Source organism: Triticum urartu, chromosome 6A (genome assembly GCF_056163025.1).
Source record: "Triticum urartu cultivar PI428250 chromosome 6A, HENAU_Tu73, whole genome shotgun sequence".
Taxonomy (NCBI): domain Eukaryota; kingdom Viridiplantae; phylum Streptophyta; class Magnoliopsida; order Poales; family Poaceae; genus Triticum; species Triticum urartu.
Genome location: NC_141878.1, coordinates 165611744 through 165633704, shown reverse-complemented (window position 1 = coordinate 165633704; position 21961 = coordinate 165611744).

Sequence of the window (21961 nt, the reverse complement as noted above, 5' to 3'; positions counted from 1 at the left end):
TCCACAAGTCCACACTAATCCCAATCAACTGTGAGGCCAACTGTTACAATGAGCTCTCTACTATCTTTGGATGCAAAGTAGGATCCATGTCATTCACTTACGTAGGGTTACCTCTTGGGACAACCAAGCCCTCGGTCCATGATCTAATGCCGCTTGTTTGCATGATGGAAAGACGGATGACAAGCACACTGGCCTTGATGTCCTATGGAGCCAAACTCTCTCTACTCGATACCATGATCACGTCCCTAGTTATCTTTGCTCTGTGCACTCTCAAACTGCCACCAAAGATCCTGGAACTGCTTGACAAACTGAGAAGGAAATGTCTGTGGACAAAGAAGACAAAACAAGGGGACAAATGTAATTCGCTTGCGGCCTGGAGCATGGTGTGCCGACCAAAACAGTGCGGTGGTCTTGGTATAATAAATCTGCATATACAAAGTGATGCCCTCCTCCTCAAGTACCTTCATAAATTCTATAACAGACACGACGTAGAATGGGTGGAGCTCATATGGTCGACATACTACACAAACAAAATCCCCCATATCATGGAACCATGCGGATCTTTCTGGTGGCGAGATGTTCTCAAGCTCACCCCGATTTATAGAGGTATATCAAAAGCAATTGTGCATGATGGCGCCACAGTACTTACGTGGAAAGACTTGTGGTTGGACGCCACTCTGGATGAGACGTACCCTCGCGCTTTTTCCTTTGCAAAAAATGAGGATATTTCGGTTCAAGATTCCCTAGGATCCACATCCCTGCATGAAACGTTTCACCTACCACTCTCAGTTCAAGCAATGCAAGAAGTCTGTGAGCTACAACAAAAGGTGAGCCATGTTGGCAACAATACTTGCCCGACCTCCCATGAAAACTGGACATATTGCTGGGGTTCAAGGCAATTTAGAGCAATCAGGTATTACAAGTTCTATTTTAGGGATGTGCATGCACACCAATCGTACCAATGGCTTTGGGTAGCCAAAGCGACATTGAAAATTAAGGTGTTTGGGGGGCTACTGCTCTCAGACTGCCTAAACACACGTAATATGCTCAAGAGGAGGCATTATAACATTGGAGACGATTACAACTGCCTTCTTTGTGACCAGTAAATTGAAGAGACTATCGAGCACATGATCTTCCAGTGTCATTTCAGCCAACATTGTTGGTCCATCCTAGGGATCACTTGGCAACACACTAGTTCAAGGCTTCGATGGATCAGTCTGGAAGCACACGATTGGAACAAACCCATGTTTAATGATGTATTCCTACAGGCGGCTTGGAGTATTTGGAAAGAGAGGAATAACAAGCACTTCAGAAGCATCACACCAACTTTACTCTCTGTGCTTGAGCGCTTTAAACATGATTTTAGCCTACTACAGCATAGATCTAAGGATGATAAGAGAGACTTTATTCTCTCCTTTGTACACAGTTTAGAACCCCCTTGACTTCTCCTTCATCAGATAGTAGTTGCGAAAAACCCTCCAAAAGTGGAGGTCAGGCACCATGTAATTACCCCATGTACATTGTATTCTACTTTTGAGTAATACAAACACAGTGGGAGCCTCTCCCACTGTCTAATTTCTCAAAAAAGACGTAACTGAGTGCCGAAGCTATCTGATGAAATTTGATTATGAAATCCTGGTTGCTGTTATACGGATATGAAATATCTGGTGTGTTTTATAAGAAATATCAATTTGATTAGTACATGGATTATCAATAATAGGCTAATTACCCTGCTTATTGGGGTTTTTTATTGCAGACGGTTACTCGGACAGCACCGTGGGTGATGAACTCAAACAACCCGCATGATTTCTAGAAAGTAGGCATGTTCGATCAACTAACAATCACACACGGCTTCCGGCAGATAACTATTTGCGTTAGGCCACCTTGCACAAACGTTTCCACACAAAAAACTGTGTGTGATATGCATACGAACGGAAATGATTTTCTGGGATTCACCGTGTGGGATGTACATACGAACGGAAACAATTGGGTTTCGATGCCCCGCCAGATTGCACACAAGCTCATTTTGTGTGCCAGGAGGGCCTATCCCCGACGGTTTCTGGGTCGTGTGGGAATGACCCCCCTATCGCCCACACTCACTTGGCGACGGTTCCAAATGTCATCATGGAAAGGGGTTAAAAACCGTTTGTATAGCACGTCGTTGTACCGGTGAGTGGATATGATGTCATCCGGAGTCATTTCCTTGAATCCATGGTGTTGTTTTATGTACCGCACCATTTGGTGATGATACGGAGCAAGAGCATGAAGCAAATTGTCCACGAGAAATAGCTTGGTCAAGTTGAATCCATCTTGTGTCTTGTCACAATCACAAGACTCGATGTCGGCGGTGAGAATCATGAGACGCTCAAGGAGCTGCTTGGGGGATTCACCTTTCTCCATACAAAAGTTTTTCAATTGACCCTTGGCAATTTCATATTGAGAAAGCCGAAGAGTGGAGGTACCGGTCTTGGTCCTCACAATGATATCCCACAATTCATTAGCACTTGTGATGTGTATGTAAGGTCTCCTTTGCTTATCATTCATTCCTTTTCTTACGCACATGATTACGGTGTTGTTGAGATGCTTGTCATAAGTTTCGCTTGGAGTGAGATTCTTTGGGTTAACAGGGTTGTAGCCATGCTCCAGAATGTCCAACATTTCATCATTGGCGTACCTAAGATGGTCCTGCATACTAACTCTCCACAAAGCAAAATCGGAACTGTCATCCAGCAAAGGAGGTTTTCCTCCAGGATTATACTTAGGTTCCTCAACTTGAGGTCTAGCATACAGCCATGGAACACTAGTTTGATCATTGCTAGGAGGTTGTTGGCCATGTGAAGGAGTAGGAATAGTTGGCCTTGAGGCCGCACCACCTGAAAGTGGCGGGAGCATCATGGTTAATGTGGCTAGCCTCATTTGGACCAAGGCCTCAAGAGAAGCATCATGCTCCTCCTTTCTCTTAGCAAGGGCCCGTTCCAGATCCTCAGAAGTGAAGGACTTGACTTCTGAAGAAGCATTGTCCTTCTCCTTCGGATCTGCAACAAGGGGAGTCCCATCGGGGTTCATCTCGCACTAGGGCGGTTAAGCCACAAGAATAGAGCATGAGGCTCTGATACCAATTGAAAGAATTGAGATGGACCTAGAGGGGGTGAATAGGTACAATTACAAATTTTAATTGTTACTTAGGAATTTTAGGCAATAATGCGGAATATGAAGTTTAGCCTAACAATTGCAAATATGATGCTAAGAGCTAAGAAAGGTAAACAAGTAACACAAGTAAGTGTGAGAGCGATCACAATATGATATAAGTAAAGACTAAGAGACAAGTAACCATAAGTAGAGACTTAGGGTTAGGAATAACCACAACTCCAAGAGACGAGGATGTATGCCGACGTTCACTTCCTTGGAGGGAAGCTACGTCACCATTAGAGAGGTGGATGTTACCACGAAGGCACACCAACGCCACGAAGGCTCACCCTATTCTCCCTTTGAGATAACACCACGAAGGCGTTTCTCAACCACTAGTGGTAGACCTTGGGGTGGTCTCCAAACCCTCACAAACTTTCCAGGGGTAATCACAATGGTCGATTCCTCTTCGAAAGACTCCTACCCCTAGGAGTCTCCAACCTCCAAGAGTAACAAGATCAATGGGGAAAAGCTCAAGACTTGCTCAAATCACGAATTCCTTTGGTGCAAAGAAGGGGAAGGAGTGGATCTATCACTTGGATGGACAACTTCCCTCAAATGCTCTCAAATCCCTTGGGGATCTAAGATTTGGTGTAGGAGAGTGAGAGAGAGAGTGAAATGTGTTCTAGGGTTTGCTCAAAGTGAATGGTCAACCCTCTCCCGTGGGGGAAGAGGGCTATATATAGTGTGGGTGCAAATATGGTCATTGTAGTGTAAGTGACAGGGTAAGCCGGACATCCGGGACAGGGGCCGGACACCCGGCCTAGCGTAGCACTAGTGACGTGAAGCATAAAACAAAGGACAAAGCAGATGGGCTGGACATCCAGGGCAAATCCCGGACATCCGGTGAGACACGAAGACCCAGACATCCGGCAAGATGGTCGGACATCCGGTGATATCGCAGCACCCAACCGCTCCCTTGATAGCACAAGCCGGACATCTGGCTTGGGCCCAAAAATCTGGGGAGCATGGAGAGCTCGGACATTCGGCATGGAGGCCGGACATCCAGAAGTAAGACCCAGCACAAAGTGCTTTCGGATAGTAGGGTTCGGATATCCGGCGTGCAGGCCGGACATCCGGCTGGCAGCCCGGACATCCGGTAAACCCAGAGGTTGAACATAAGAAAGGAATATTTTGATAGATCCAAAAGATTTTAGGAAAGGGTTTAGTGGCATGAGCAAGTCTTTTACTAACCCTACTGATCCCCTCTTAATAGTGCAGGATCCTATACTCAAGAAAACAAATATGCAATCTTTTTGATACTTCTTCCTTGAGTAAAATCAACTCCGTATGTTCATGATCCGCACACTTTTGATGAACCAGGGACTAACACCTGAGATTCACTTGACGAACATAGTTAGTCCCCTACATGTATATTGTCATCAACATCAAAACTTGATGTAAGGGCATGATTGCACTTTCAGTCGCCGGTGACCAGCAGATGAGCCCATGCGACCACCTTCTCCTTCGTTTTCCTCCTCTCTGTCTCTCATCTCTCTCTCATTTTCGCTCTGTCCAGGAGCAGACCAAGCCGCCGCTGCATGGATCTCCGCCATCGGCAGCCTCTACCTCTCCCTTCAGATCCAGCCGCCACACTCTCCATTCCTAAATCTGGATCTCGACCCGCAGCCATCCACCTCCCCGTTGATCCATCCATCGACTTGAGCTAGCAGCCAAGCCGTCCATCCTTGCCAAGTTGCCACGGAGCTCCCTCCACCGGAAGTAGCAACTGTACCCAATGCCTGAGCAACCCTCTTGTAGCCTCCCCGCTCCCCCTCGAATCCCACTGCCCGAGCAGCTCTTCAGGATCCCACAGCCGCCTTGACGGACCTCGCCGGAGTTCCACCGACTACCACTGATGGATTATGGATGGGCTTAGGCCCAAATAAGACAATAATCACTGGTTTATCTCTAAGGCCCATTAATGTGTATGGCAAGTGGTGGGAAGTGTGGGAAGTTTAGCCCCATACTGCTACAGTAAGAAGAGTGAGATCTGTTTATAAGGGCTGCTCAATCACTTGCTATTGGGAGCTTGGGAATAGGAGTTGTACACGTGCGCTCCTCCTCCTCCGGTGCCTACCTCGCCTCGCCTCGCCTCGTCATGACGCGCGTGCGCCGCGGGTTGCGGGAATGAGCTGAGCCGAAGCTTATTTTTGCTGGTCAGGAATGGTTAATTAATCTCGAATTAATTAACGAGTCGCTTACGGAGGTGCCATTGTCTGAGAAGTTGGACCATGGGTTGTCCGCGGACTCGGTCGTGGGCCTGAGCCCAGGCCCATCTACCTGATGGCCTATATAAGAAGGCGCTAGCCAGTGGAGTGAACCACAACTCAGTTCACTCACTCCCTCTCGCACAACCCTAGCCTTCATCTACTGTTCCTCTCATTGTGCTGCTTGCGGCGATCCCATCCCGACGACCGTGTGCATGGTTGGTCGGGAGAGCAGGTGCCTTCGGAACCCTGTCGTTCAAGATCCTTCCCAGGAGAATGGCAATAAATTTTTTGGGGAGCGTCTCGATGCGACTATGATGTCTACTATGCAACTTTATTCTTGTAGACACGTATTGGGCCTCCAAGCGCAGAGTTTTGTAGGACAGTAGCAATTTTCCCTCAAGTGGATGACCTAAGGTTTATCAATCCGTGAGAGGTGTAGCATGAAGATGGTCTCTCTCAAACGACCCTGCAACCAAATACAAGAAATCTCTTGTGTCCCCAACACACCCAATACAATGATAAATTGTATAGGTGCACTAGTTCGGTGAAGAGATGGTGATAAAAGTATAATATGGATGGTAGAAATATATTTTTATAATATGAATAAATAAAAGCAGCAAGGTAGCAAAGAGTAAACAGGCACAAAAACGGTATTCCAATGCTTGAAAACAAGGCCTAGGGTCCGTACTTTTGCTAGTGCAAACTCTCAACAATGCTAACATAGTTGGATCATATGATTATCCCTCAAAGTGTAATAAAGAATCACTCCCAAGTTCCTATTGGCGGAGAACAAAAGATAGGAATTGTTTGTGGGGTACGAAACCAACTCAAAGCTATTCTTTCTGTTCGATCTATCCTAGAGTTCGTACTAGAATAAGACAAACTATTCTTTCTGATCGATCTAATCAAGAGTTCGTACTAAGATGACACCAAAGCAAATTCATATTCATAATACTCAATCCACACAAAGAACTACAAAGAGACCCTGAAGTTCTACCAGAGAAAAACATGCATCAACCCCTATGCATAGATTACCCCAATATTACCGAGGGAATCCGCGAGTTGAATGCCATAACATATGTCAAGTGAATCAATAAGATACCCCAATTGTCACCTCAAGTATTCGGACCGCAAAACATATATCATGTGTTCTCATCTCTGAATATTCAATCCGACAAGACAAAAGTTCAAAGGGTAAAGATTCAATTCATCATAACAAGAGTATAGAGGGTAGAAACATCATATGATTCGACTATATTAACAAAGCCCATGATATAGATTACGAGAGAGAGAGAGAGAGAGAGAGATATTAAACACATAGCTACTGGTACAAACCCTCAACCTCGAGGGTGGACTACTCCCTCCTCATCCTGGTGGCCGCCGGGATGATGAAGATGGCCACTAGTGATGATTCCCCCCTCCTGCAGGGTGCCGTGACGGGGTCTAGATTGGTTTTCGCGGATACAGAGACCTTGCAGCGGCGGAACTTCTGATCTAGGTTAACCCCAATGGGTTTTGGAATATTTGGGAATTTATAGTGCAAAGAAGGGGTACGGGAGGCCACCGCGGTGGGCACAACCCACTTGGGCGCGCCAGGGGGGCCTGGCGCGCCCTGGTGGGTTGTGCCCCCCTCGGGGCACCCTCCCCCCAGGTGCTTCTTTGGCCCATTGGGTTCCTTCTGGTCCATAAAAAATCCCCGTGGAGTTTCGTTGCATTTGGACTCCATTTGGTATTGATTTCCTGCGATGTAAAAAACATCATCTGGCACTGGGCACTGGGTCAATAGGTTAGTCCTAAAAAATGATATAAAGCTGCTATAAAATGATTGTAAAACATCCAAGAATGATAAAATAACAGCATGAATACTTCATAAATTATAGATACGTTGGAGACGTATCAGCATCCCCAAGCTTAATTCCTGCTCGTCCTCGAGTAGGTACATGATAAAAGAAATAATTTATGAAGTGTGAATGCTAGCAAAGTGCATAAGTTTGATCAATGACAATTTCAATCACTTTTCTTAGCATCATAACAGCAATTCTTTCTTATGAAACTTCTCATGTTATAGTGGCAACCAATTCACATGTTAAGGTTCAAACAATGAACTCTCTTGAAACTCAACAACCTATGTTCTTAGTCATCAAGCAATTGCAATTCAACTTATTCAACAGAGTTTAAGTAAGAGCTCCACATACTCAACCATCATATGTCTTTTATGATTGCTAATACTCACCGCATACTCCTGAGCAAAACGTTTCAACCGGACACATAGAAAGATAGGGGCTTATTTCTTTGCCTCCCAACGCATTCACCTCAAGGGTGATGTCAACAATAATAACTCAAGCTACCCATATTCAACTGGACATATGTGCCTAGATCTTTCCTCACCACATGATGCTTGCCAAAAAGAGAAAAATAAAAAGGAATAGAGATAATAACTTTGACTCTTTGCATAAAAATCAATACTGAAAATTAAAAGATAGGCCCTTCCAAGAGGGAAGTAGAGGTTGCCATGCGCTTATTTGTTTGTATGCTCAATCCCTTAGTGCAAAAGAGCGTCACGTTATATTGCCCCTTATGATAGTAACCTTTATTATGCAGTCCGTCGCTTTTATTGCTTTGCCATCATAAGTTCATACAACACTCAATTTTCTCTTACACTAAATGATCTAACACTTTTAGAAGCAATTTTTATTGTCTTATTTCATCGATGAGAACTTACTTGAAGGATCTTGCTCAACCCTTAGGTAGGTATGGTGGACTCTTGAAAATAATATTTGGGTTTAAGGTTTTTGGATGCACAAGTAGTATCTCTACTTGGTGCGAAATTTTTGGCTAGAAAAGATGGGGGAAAAGCACCACATGTTGAAGGATCTATGACAATATGACTTCTATGTGAATATGAATAAACATAAATCATTACGTTGTCTTCCCTGTCCAATGTTAACAATTTTGGCATATAATATTTTGATGGGGGCTCACAATCACAAAAGATTTCTAGGATAGTGTATTTGCATGTGAAAATTCTCTTCCTTATACTAATTATTCGTGAATTGCTTGTATGACCAATATTGTGATTGTCAAGCCTCAAAAGGTTTCACTTTCTAAACCCAAATGTGAAGCTACCACTAGGCATGATATGATTTCAGCTTCATGATATTCAATTCATTCAACATTTTTACTCATAGGATATAAGTTAAGCACAAGAGTAAATGACAAACTACTCCAAAAAGATATAAGTGAAGATCAATCAAGTAGTTAGTAAATAGATAGCTATGTGATGGCTCTCTCTTACTTAAAACTTTCAGATCTAAGAATTTTATTAAAACAGGAAGCAAAACAAAACAAAATGACATTTCAAGGATAGCACACATCATGTGAAGAAGCAAAAACTTAGGATCAACCGATACTAACCGATAATTGTTGATGAAGAAAGGTGGGATGCCTACTGGGCATCCCCAAGCTTATATGCTTCAGACTTCTTGAACTATTATCTTGGGATGCCTTGGGCATTCCCAAGCTTGAACTTTTGTGTCTCCTTAAGTTTTCTCGTATCACGGTTTTCCTAAATCTCAAAAGCATCATCCACACAAAACTCAACAAGAACTCATGAGATAAGTTAATATAAACCAATGCAAAAACCTTATCATTCTCTACTGTAGAAAATCACTAAAATTATTATTAAACATTTAATACTAAATTCCTCTGCATATTTAATACTCCTATCCTCAAATAGAATCATTAAACAAGCAAACATATGCAAACAATGCAAACATAACAGCAATCTGCCAAAACAGTACAGTCTGTAAAGAATACAAGAGTATCAATACTACCATAACTCCAAACATTATGAAATTCTACCACACTGTAGAAAATTTATTAGATATTATTATTCAAAAACCTTCAACATTTTATCACATTCTGACTTTCCTCGGGAATTTTTGCAACATCAATAAACTTTCTGTTTTCAAATAGTAACATGTATACTTGCAAGATAAGCATGGCAAAGGCTATCAATGCCACTTTTATTGAAATAAAATATGCAAAACATTATTCTAAATAAGAACAAGCAAATCCTAACAAAATAAATTGACGCTCCAAGCAAAACTCATATCATGTGACGAATGAAAACATAGCTCCAAGTGAGGTTACCGATAATGTTGGAGACGAAAGAGGGGATGCCTTCCGGGGCATCCCCAAGCTTAATTGCTTGGATGTTCCTTGAATATTACCTTGGGGTGCCTTGGGCATCCCCAAGCTTAGGGTCTTGTCACTCCTTATTCACCTCATATCGACATCTCACCCAAAACTTGAAAACTTCAACCACACAAAACTTAACGGAACTTCGTGAGATGGGTTAGTATGATAAAGACAAACCATTCACTTTGGTACTGTCAAAGACAAGATTCATAATTGTTTCCACACAATGCCTACTGTAGCATATGATTTCCAAAATTTATGTTGAGGAATATAAGCCATAGAAACTAGAAAATAGCAAACTATGCATTGAAAACAGAATCTGTCAAAAACAGAACAGTACGTAAAGATCTGGATATTAGTCATACTTCTGCATCCCCAAAAATTCTGAAAAACTACGACCACGTAGAAAATTTGTATATCAATCATGTGTAAAAAATTCAGAATTTTAAATGCTACAATGAATATAAAAAATTCTATTTTTGGAGGCAGAATTTTCTGTTTTTGCACAGATTCAAGTCAACTATCATCCACACTATCCCAAGAGCTTTACTTGGCACTTTATTGAAACAAAACCTATAAAACACGATTACTACAGTAACTTAATCATGTGAACACACAAAAACAGTAAGTAAAAGTGTTGGGTTGTCTCCCAACAAGAGCTTTTCTTTAATGCCTTTTAGCTAGGCATGATGATTTCAATGAAGCTCGCATAAAAGATAAGAATTGAAACACAAAGAGAACATCATGCATCATAAGTTCCTCTCTCATAATAATTTTCAGTAGCATCATGAATAGATTCATCAATATAACCACTACGTAAAGCATTCTTTTCATGATCCATAAGCATAGAAAATTTATTACTCTCTATGTCATACATGTCATCATAATAATCATCATAGAAAGCAACTTCATTGCCATATTCAGTTGAAATCTCTTCCAAAATAGTGGGTGTATCACTAAATAAAGTCATGACCTCTCCAATTCCACTTTCATAAATATTGTAATGAGATTCAACTCCCTCCAAAATAGTGGGATCACTACTACCTAGAGTTGACACTCTTCCAAACCCACTTTTATCAATGTAATAATCATAAATAGGAGGCATGCTATCATCAAAATAAGTTTGATCAAACAAAGTAGGGGGGCTCAAAAGATCATCTTGATTAAACATAGCCTCCCCAATCTTGGGACAAACATTAATTTCAGCAAATAAATTCTCAAACATGTCATTCTCATCAAACATAGCATCCCCAAGCTTGTGTCTTGGCATATCATAAGCATAATCACTCTCATCATTAATAGTATGAATAGCACCAACGGTATAACAATTGCTATCATCATAATTTCCCAAGTTGGTGCCAAAAAGATTTCCAATATTATAAGAAGTATCATTATTTTCCCAATCATAATAATCATAGCAAGCAATAAGCATAGCAAAATCATCATCAAGTGCATCATCTTCCACAACTATTTTTGATTCATTTTTATGAGGCACAACAATAATAGGAGCAACATTATTTGGGAGAGATACCTTTTTACCTCTCTTCTTTCTTCTTTTCTCCTTCTTCACCACATCATGTGTGGGTTCATTAAATCTTTTCAAGCTTCTTATTGATGAGATTGGTTGGATAGGAAGCTCCTCCTCGTTACCTGATTCATCATAATAAACACTAGGAGGGTTTGGGGAAACATTTTCCTTTTCCCTTTCATTAGTAATCTCTTCATATTCTATTTGTTTTCTTGACTTTAGATAGTTGGCAATATAAGGATTATCAATGCAATTTACCGCACAAAATATATAAATTTCTTCCAGAACAAAATCAAGATATCTCTCGAGATTAAATTTTGGAATACCTTTAGTTATACATTTCATTTCTTCATACCCCAAAAGAAGACTAAGCTCTTTATAATGCTCAAGGGTAATAAAGTTATCACAACTTTTGGACATGAATTGATCATGAAAGAAATTACATTGGAGATTTAAATGACTGTCACTGCCCTAGAATTTGATTGCAATTAGTTTCGTAAGCATCCATGCATCATGTCTTTATTGTTTGAAATTTGAAATGGGGATGACAAACCCTAGCACTAAATGAAATGCAATTAGGATCAAAATAAAAATATTTTCAATGAACCCAGAATGCCCTTTTGAAAAGTTCATTATTTTTGATGAAGGTGAAAACCTCTGCCAAAAATGATGCACATATTTTTAGGCCATTCTGGATTTTTAAATTAACTCATATTGTATTTGAATTGGGGCCTTTACATGCTATATATATATTTTAGATGCTCCAAAAATGTTGGAAATTGTTAAGGGTCACTGAAATAATTCAGAAAGCACCCATAATTGTTTCCAGGATTTTATGAAATGGTTTGGTATTATTACTAAATCAAAACAAATAGCAAAAAAATAGAAACCAGAAATAAAATAGAGAAAACCAGAGAGAGGAAAAACCCACCTGGCACTTACCTAGCGCAGCCCAGCCAGCGCCCAACCGGCCCAGCTGTGTGACAGCCCAACCGGCCCGACTGGCCCAGTGGCCATTCATCGTTCTCCTATTGCCAGGAGGACGCAGCGCGTGTGGCCGCCACTCGCGAGCACGCGCCTCGCCAGCTCCTGCTTGCCGCCGACGCCCTGGACGACTCTGGCATCGCCACGTGACCCCTGGACCCTCTCTCACTCTCCCTCGTCCCCATCTCCTCCTCTGTCTCTCTTTCCCGCGATCGCTGTGACCGCTCGAGAATGCCGACGAGCACCCCCGTGACCACCGGCCACCCCTCGCCCTGCCGTTGAGCCCAGAGGCTCCGCCGCAACCTCTTCTCCCTCCTCGTCGAGCTACACGAGCCAGGACGGCCCCAAGACGACGCCTCTGGCCTTCTTCCCCAACCACGGCCGCCGGATGCCGCCGTCCGATTCGCCGTCCCCGCCGCCTCCCCGAGTCTGCTGAGCTCCGCTTCGACCCCGCTGTGAGCCCCGCCGTATTTCCCCTTCTCCCTTAGCTTTTCCTCGTTGCCTAGCCGCTCTAGACGTCGGAGCCGAGAGCTCCTCGCCGCCGTTCATGAAGCCACCATGGCTAGAGCGGGCGCCGCTCGCGTCTGAGCATCCCATCGTGCTCAGCACGTCTCTAGAACCTCGTAGACACCAACACCTCCCGCTACCGTGCACCGTAGCGCCGGTTCCGTTGTTGTCCGAGCTCCGGCCGCCGCCTCACTCGCCGCCGTTGCCGTTTCCGGCCGCCCAAGCACCACCCACCACCACCGATCTACGCGCCTCATCGCGCTGCGTCCGCAGGACCCAGCCGCGCGAGCTATCATCGCCAAAATCAGCCGGACAGGCAACCCCGCCGTGTTCCATTTAGCGCCGGCGGCTAACCGCCGTTCTGGATTAGTGGACACGTCATTAGGGGCTAATGGACCACTAATTAAGCCCCACAGTCACTGACACCTGGGCCCCATGTTTTAGTTAACCGCAGTTTATTTCTCTGTTTAGCTTAAACTAATCACAGTGGCCCCACGCGTCAGCGTTGACATGCTGACGTGGCCGTTAACCAGGCCCCACACGTCAGTGACCCAATCAACAGTGTGTCACTGACTAGTGGGCCCCACTGGTAAGGTTTGACTTGGACCCCGTCTGTTGACCTGCTGACGTCACCCAGATGCACTGCTGATGCAATAAGCATTTTCTGGAATTTTAAATAAATCAAAAATGATTTATTAATTTCAGAAAATGTCTAAAACTTCTAAAAATCATAGAAATTAATTTATAACTCAGGATGAAATAATTTATATATGAAAAATTATCAGAAAAATTCAAGGAATCCATCTGTACCATTTTCATGCATATTTGAACAATGTTTGTCCTCTGTTTTGGACAAAACAAATAAAATGCATTTAAATAATCATATATGGAGTTGGAATTTGAATCATGTATTCAAACCAACTTCATTTAAATCATAGCTAGATGCATTAGCTCAAATCACAGCATATTGCCATGTCATGATCATGCATCATATTGTGGCATTGCATTGATTGTGTTTCTTTGTCTGTTGCTGGTATTTGTCCCCTCTCGATAGACGTGGTTTCGACGATGAGCTCGGTGACACCGGTGAAGAACTATATTATCTTTAGAAGTGCCAGGCAAGCAAAACCCCCTTGTTCATTTTGATACAATCCCACTCTCTTGCTCCTGCTCTCTTTTACTGCATTAGGACAACAGCGATTCAACTGTTACATGTTGCGGTAGTTGAACCCCTTTCCTCTGCATGACCTATCATTGCCACAGTAAATAGATGAAACCCACTAGCATGAATAGGAGTTGTTTGAGCCCTGATGTGCCTACTCATTCATGCTTGCCTGTCATGCCTGCTACTCCTTAGAGTTGAGTCAGGTCTGATTCATCGGGGATGAATTAGAATGTGGTGAACATGTCCTATTGTTGAGAGCTAAGTGTGTGAACACGATTTGGTAAAGATAGCGGTGAGAGGCCATGTAGGAGTACATGGTCGGTTGTATCATTGCAGCCGTCCTCAGGAATTGAGTTCTGTGTTTGTGATCCATGAACAGTTACTACCACACATTGGAATGCTTAAGTGCCCCTCTCGACTTATTAATCAACTTGATCTCTGTCTAGGAGTTGCAACTAGTTTCTGGTGTTTGTAGGTAGTGTTAGTAGTCTACCAAGTGGCACCCGGTACAGGTGGGCTTGGGACAGACTAGGCACCATGGCACGGTGTACCAAGCATAGATCCATCCGTCGAGGTGCGCTTGGGAACCCTGCACACATCGTTTGGGGCTGTGAGCGACACCCCGGACGGATCTCCTTGCGGATGGAACCCGAATAGGCGATAAACCTGGACTAGAGACTTGTGTGGTTAGTCAGGTCGTGGCCGACTCCCTCGCCAGGCTTCCGCTTGAAGGTTGCCGAGATACACGACGTGTACATGGTGGTAAGTGGCGAGAGCGTGTGTGAAGAAGTACACCCCTGTAGGGTTAACATGATCTATTCGAATATCCGTGTCCACGGTGAAGGATTTCTGGGTTGCCTGTACAGTTCATAGACAAGTGAAAGTGGATACTCTAAAATGCGCAAGATAAGCGTGAGTGCTATGGATGGCGTTCTCGTAGGGAGACAGGAGCAGATCCATAGTGGTGTATTGATATGGTGAATATGTGGACTCATGTGCGCCACCTCAAAAGAGTTACTTGCAGTCATAGTTTAGGATAGCCACTGAGTCAAAGTTGGCTTGCTGCAGTCAAACTCCACCACCCCCTTGTTGATACTGATGCATATGTAGCTAGTTCTGATGTAAGTCTTATTGGGTACATTTGTACTCACGTTTGCCTATTTTATGTTTTGCAGAGAGACGTCAGTCTCGCTAGTAGTTCCGTGTGGACTTCGACGTTTAGCTTGAGACCTCAGCTACGATCTTGTGCCCTCGGTAGGGTCTTGTAGATAGTCAGGCTTCTCAGCCTTCTTTATTTGTAGTTGTCTATACTCAGACAATTTAAGCTTCCGCATGTGCTTGTTTCTTGTATGCTCTGTATGTTGGGGTCATGAGACCCATGTTTGTAGCTGTGATGCCATGTTGTATTTACACATATCGAGCATATTGTGTGTATGATTGAAATGCTTGGTATGTGTGGGATCCGACAACCTAGTTGTTTATCCTTGGTAGCCTCTCTTATGGGGAAATGTAGTCTTGTGCTTCCATGAGCCATAGTAGTCCGCTACAGCCCGGTTCACCAGAGTCCTGCTAGCCCAGCACTACTTCTCCGGAACACTTGACTGGCCGGCATGTGATTCACTTCGTTCCTGTGTCTGTCCCTTTGGGGAAATGTCACGCGATGACATCCGGAGTCCTGCCTAGCCTGCTACAGCCCGGGTTCCCGGAGTCCTGTTAGCCCAGTGCTACAGCCCGGATTCACACGCTGCTGACCGACATGCTCGATGTTGATTCATGTATGCATGTCCCCGTAAGTTAGTGCCACTTTGGGTTCACGACTAGTCATGTTGGCCCGGGTTCTCTGTCATATGGATGCTAGCGACACTATCATATACGTGAGCCAAAAGGCGCAAACGGTCCCAGGCCATGGTAAGGCGACACCCGTGGGAATACCGTGCGTGAGGTCACAAAGTGATATGAGGTGTTACCGGCTAGATCGATATGACTTGGAATTGGGGTCCTGACAATGACCACGTTCATTGCAAAGTTCACAAGGATGGCCAAAAAAATTACATCTTTCAGCACAATCATCTAGCCTCTCTTGCAACTTTTTTGTTTCTCAATATTTATGCTTCTTACAAAATCTATCTCCCCTTTTTGGTGTGCGAAGGCACTCCGAATTCACCGCAAAAAGTGACATGCTTACAAGAAACATTTTTCTCATGACTAGTGCAATCATCATTAGCATTTTGGATATTCAAAGAATTCACATTAACAACATTGCAATCATGCTCATCATTCATATATTTTGTGCCAAGCATTGTATTGACTTCTTCTTCTAACAATTGAGAACAATTTTCCGAAACATCATTTTCAAGAAAGATATTATAAAGATGATCAATAATATGATGCAACCTAATTCCATTTTTTGTAGTTTCCTTTTATAAACCAAACTAGTGATAAAACACGAAACTAAAAGATTCAATTGCAAGATCAAAAGATATACCTTCAAGCACTCACCTCCGCGGCAACGGTGCCAGAAAAGAGCTTGATGTCTACTACGCAACTTTATTCTTGTAGACACGTGTTGGGCCTCCAAGCGCAGAATTTTGTAGGACAGTAGCAATTTTCCCTCAAGTGGATGACCTAAGGTTTATCAATCCATGAGAGGTGTAGGATGAAGATGGTCTCTCTCAAACGACCCTGAAACCAAATACAAGAAATCTCTTGTGTCCCGAACACACCCAATACAATGGAAAATTGTATAGGTGCACTAGTCCGGCGAAGAGATGGTGATAAAAGTGTAATATGGATGGTAGAAATATATTTTTATAATCTGAATACATAAAAACAGCAAGGTAGAAAATAGTAAACGGGCACAAAAACGGTATTCCAATGCTTGAAAACAAGGCCTAGGGTCCGTACTCTCGCTAGTGCAAACTCTCAACAATGCTAACATAGTTGGATCATATGATTATCCCTCAACGTGTAATAAAGAATCACTCTCAAGTTCCTATTAGCGGAGAACAAAAATTAGGAATTGTTTGTAGGGTACGAAACCAACTCAAAGCTATTATTTCTGTTCGACCTATCCTAGAGTTCGTACTAGAATAATGCAAGCTATTCTTTCCGATCGATCTAATCAAGAGTTCGTACTAAGATGACACCAAAGCAAATTCATATTCATAGTACTCAATCCACATAAAGAACTACAAAGAGACCCTGAAGTTTCTACTGGAGAAAAACGTGCATCAACCCCTATGCATAGATTACCCCAATATCACCGAGGGAATCCGCGAGTTGAATGCCATAACATATGTCAAGTGAATCAATAAGATACCCCAATTGTCACCTTAAGTATTCATGCCACAGGACATACATCATGTGTTCTCATCTCTAAATATTCAATCCGACAAGAGAAAACTTCAAAGGGTAAAGATTCAATTCATCATAACAAGAGTATAGAGGGTAGAAACATCATTTGATCCGACTATATTAACAAAGCTCTTGATATAGATCACGAGAGAGAGGGGGATTAAACACATACCTACTGGTACAAACCCTCAACCTCGAGGATGGACTACTCCCTCCTCATCGTGGTGGCCGCCGGGATGATGAAGATGGCTGAGGGAGTCCTGGATTAGGGGGTGTCCGGATAGCCGGACTATATCTTCAGCTGGACTCCTGGACTATGAAGATACAAGATTGAAGACTTCGTCCCGTGTCCGGAAGGGACTTTCCTTGGCGTGGAAGGCAAGCTTGGCGATGCGAATATGTAGATATCCTCCCATTGTAACCGACTCTGCGTAACCCTAACCCTCTCCGGTGTCTATATAAACCGAAGGGTTTTAGTCCGTAGGACAGAACAATCATACCATAGGCTAGCTTCTAGGGTTTAGCCTCCTTGATCTCGTGGTAGATCTACTCTTGTACTACCCATATCATCAATATTAATCGAGCAGGACGTAGGGTTTTACCTCCATCAAGAGGGCCCGAACCTGGGTAAAACGTCGTGTCCCCTGCCTCCTGTTACCATCCACCTAGACGCACAGTTCGGGACCCCCTACCCGAGATCCGCTGGTTTTGACACCGACATTGGTGCTTTCATTGAGAGTTCCTCTGTTCGTCACTTTTAGGCCCGATGGCTCCTCCGATCATCGATAGCGACGTAGTCCAGGGTGAGACCTTTCTCCCCGGACAGATCTTCGTCTTCGGCGGCTTCGCACTGCGGGCCAATTCGCTTGGACATTTGGAGCATATCGAAAGCTATGCCCCTGGCCATCAGGTCATATTTGGAAGTTTAAACTACACGGCTGACATCCGCGGGGACTTGATCTTCGACGGATTCGAGCCATTGCCGAGCGCGCCGCACTGTCACGACAGGCATGATCTAGCTCTGCCACTGAACAGTGCCCTGGAGGCCGCACCCGCATCGGCTTCGACCCTTAATTCGGAGCCAACTGCGCCGATCGAGGATGGGTGGTTGGACGCCGCCTCGGGGGCTGCCATCCCAATGGCGATCGAGCCGAACACCAGCCCCGCACTCCACGAGGCTCATGACTCCAAGGAGCCGGACTCCTCTCCGGACTCCGAGCCCTCCGCGCCCCTGCCGATCGAATCCGATTGGGCGCCGATCATGGAGTTTACTGCCGTGGACATCTTTTAGCACTCGCCTTTATTCTGAAGACACTAAAGTCTCTCTCTTTATCAACAATGGAACTTCTGATCTAGATTAACCCCGATGGGTTTTGGAATATTTGGGAATTTATAGTGCAAAGAAGGGGTACGGGAGGCACCGAGGTGGGCACAACCCACATGGGCGTGCCAGGGGGGCTGGCGCGCCTTGGTGGGTTGTGCCCCCTCGGGGCACCCCCCCCCCCTCCAGGTGCTTCTTTGGCCCATTGGGTTCCTTCTGGTCCATAAAAAATCCTCGTGGAGTTTCGTTGCATTTGGACTCCTTTGGTATTGATTTCCTGCGATGTAAAAAAGAAGCAAAAAATAGCAACTGGCACTGGGCACTGGGTCAATAAGTTAGTCCCAAAAAATGATATAAAGTTGCTATAAAATGGTTGTAGAACATCCAAGAAAGATAAAATAACAACATGAATACTTCATAAATTATAGATACGTTGGAGACGTATCAGACTGCTCCCGATTCGTCCCCATCACCGACCGCCTCTGCTTCCACTACTTCCCCTGCATCGACTCCATTGCTGGCGATGAAGTCGCCAAGAAGATGGCCTTGGCTGATGCCGAGGCTGCCGCTGCCACCGCCGCGTTGGCCTGGCCAACCGGAGGGTATGACTCGTTCATCCCCCTTCTGCTCTTTCATGTGCTGGCCGTATATATGTTGTTCATAGATGTTTCGGTTCTATGTACTATACGTACTCACATGCTTAGGCATTGGTATGATTGCATATCGTATTTGCCATGCTTACCATTTACTCGTGGATTAGATTAGTCAGAAAAGTACTAATATTTCCAACAACCACCACCAGCAGCAAGCAGAGCCATCGGAGCTCCTTCCTCCGCCCTCTTCTTCCTCGTGCCCCACTCTCTCTCTCTCTCTCTCTCTCTCTCTCTCTCTCTTTCGTTCCTCTCCCTCATCTCACCTCTCAACCTCTCTCTCTGTTCAAGCAGGAATAGCGCTGCCTCCCAGCTCGCCCGGGAACGGGTTCCTACGCCCGGCCGGCCCTGATCTCCTCCACCCGGACCTCGCCGGCACCACTCTGCATCAATCCGGCGCCACCTCGTCTGCCTTCCCTACATCACGCCCCGTCGACGGGAGCTCGTGCCAAGTCCACCTTCGTCCTCTTCTTCCCCAGCAACGAGCAGTAGTCGTTGCCGGCCCTTCAACGCCTCTGGTCTTCCCCGACCTCCTGTGCACGCCGCCGCTTCCCTGCAAGGCAAATCCTATTCATCGCTCGCTGCGGCGAATTGTCGTTGGTTCGCAGAAGCAAGCGAGCGAACGTTTTCGGAACCTTCTCTAATGTTTCTAGCCGGTTTTTTCTGGTTTTGGGAACGTTCTAGAAGGTTCCTCGACCGTTTTTTTAGTTTGTCTTTCGTTTTTACTTTTCTTTTTTTCTTCTTTTTCCTATTTTCCGTTTCTTTTTTTACTTTATTCCACTTTTTTTGGAATTGAAAAACTGTCCAAATTTTTCAAAATTCGTTCAAGTTTTTCAGAAAATGTTTCCGTCTTCAAATTTTATTCACATTATTCGAAAAATGTTTCTGTTTTCAAATTCTATTCAGAATTCAAAAAATTTAAGATTTTCAAAAAATTGTTTGCTCCTTTTCAAAAAATGTTCAAAAGTTCACAACAGTTTACAATTTCAAATAATGTTCGCTTTTTAAATTTTGTTCGTCTTTACTTTCCATTTTTTCTGTTTCTTTTTTTACTTAATTCCACTTTTTCTGTAATTTAGAAAATGTTCAAATTTTTGAAATTTTGTTCTAGTGTTTCGGAAAATGTTTCCGTCCCAAAATTTTGTTCACATGTATTGAAAATTGTTTCTATATTCAAATTTTGTACAGAAATTCAAAAATTAAGATTTTCAAAAACTTGTTTGCTCCTTTTCAAAAAATGTTCAAAAATTCATAACAGTTTACAATTTCAAAAAAATGTTCGCTTTTTTAAATTTTGTTCGTTTTTTCTATTTCTTTTTTTACTTTATTCCAAGTTTTCTGCAATTTAAACAATGTTTGAATTTTTCCAAAATTGTTCAAGTTTTTTGGAAAATGTTTCCGCCACCAATTTTTTTCACATTTTTCAAAATATGTTTTTGTTTCAAATTTTCTTCAAAAATTAAAAGAATCATATTTTTCAAAAATTGTTTGCTCCTTTTCAAAAAATGTTCAAAAATTCATAACAGTTTACAATTTCAAAAAATGTTTGCTTTTTAAAAAATCACAAACTAAAAAGTTCAAGGATTTCAAAAACTTGTTCCCTTTTTCAAATTTTATTTGTATCCACATTCATATAAATGTTATGTTTCAAAAAATCAACAAATTCAAAAAATGTTCGCATTTAAAAAAATTCATATTGAAGTTGTTCCCATTTTTCAAATTTCTTCACAAATTCAGTAGTTGTTACATTTTCGAAATTTGCTCACAAATTTTAAAAAGTGTTCATGTTTTCAAAAATTATTCGCCAATTCAAAAAAATATTTAGGGGGGATTTTTTTTTTAGTTTTGTTAAAATTGTTCGTAATTTCGAAAAAAAAACCTTCATGCTTTCACTTTTCTTGGTTTTTCAAAAAATGTTTACATAACTTTTTTTCGGAAATTTGGCGAACTGGTTTTAAGTTTTGTCGTTGTTTGTTAGTTTCTTTAAGTTTTGTGTTGTTATTCATTCAATTGGACGAGCCAGTCGTGGTGACTAGCGCGGTGTGTCCATCCACACGAGGTTGTCAGTTCGATCCCTAGTGCTACCTGCTTTTTGCAATTTTTTTATCTCGTTAAGCAAAACTACCGCAAATGGGCCGCCCCAGGGTGAGCTGCACCATGTGGGAAGCCGCGACTCCTTGACGCACAGAGCATCGTACCGAAATCACTAGTTGAGGAGTACTCGTTGCAAAGATCATTCCAACTCCCTACGTTGCAACAAGTGGCGCACAAGCAACGCGCCACCTGTCGCAACCTAGGAGTTTTCCCTTTTTCCTAGATCCGTTTATTCAAAATGTTTTATCTCTTAAACCGTGTGTCCAAATCTCGAACCGCTTTTACCGTTGGATTCCTCGCGTCGAGATTTTCAAAATAGATCTCATGTTGATTGGTTTTAACGAAAAAAATTCAAGAAATAAACTGGACCAAAAAACTGAACCGGGAGCACGGGTTTTTTCCCTTTCCGAAAGAGGCACACCCGTGCCTCTCACGAAATCACAACCGTGCCTCTCGCGGAAGCAAAACCATGACTCTTGTGGAAGAAAAAAAGAAAAAAACACGTTTTTTGGTTTGTGAGGAGGCACGGCCGTGACCCTCGCGAAAGCACAACCGTGCCTCTCGCGGAAGCAAAACCATGACTCTCGCGAAAGGAAAAAAACAGAAAACACGATATTTTTTTCCGTTTCCGAGAGGCATGGCCGTGACTCTCGCGAAAGCACAACCGTGCTCTCACGGAAGCAAAACTGTGACTCCCGCGAAAGGAAAAAAACAGAAAACGTGTTTTTTTCGTTTCCGAGAGGCACGGCCGTGACTCTC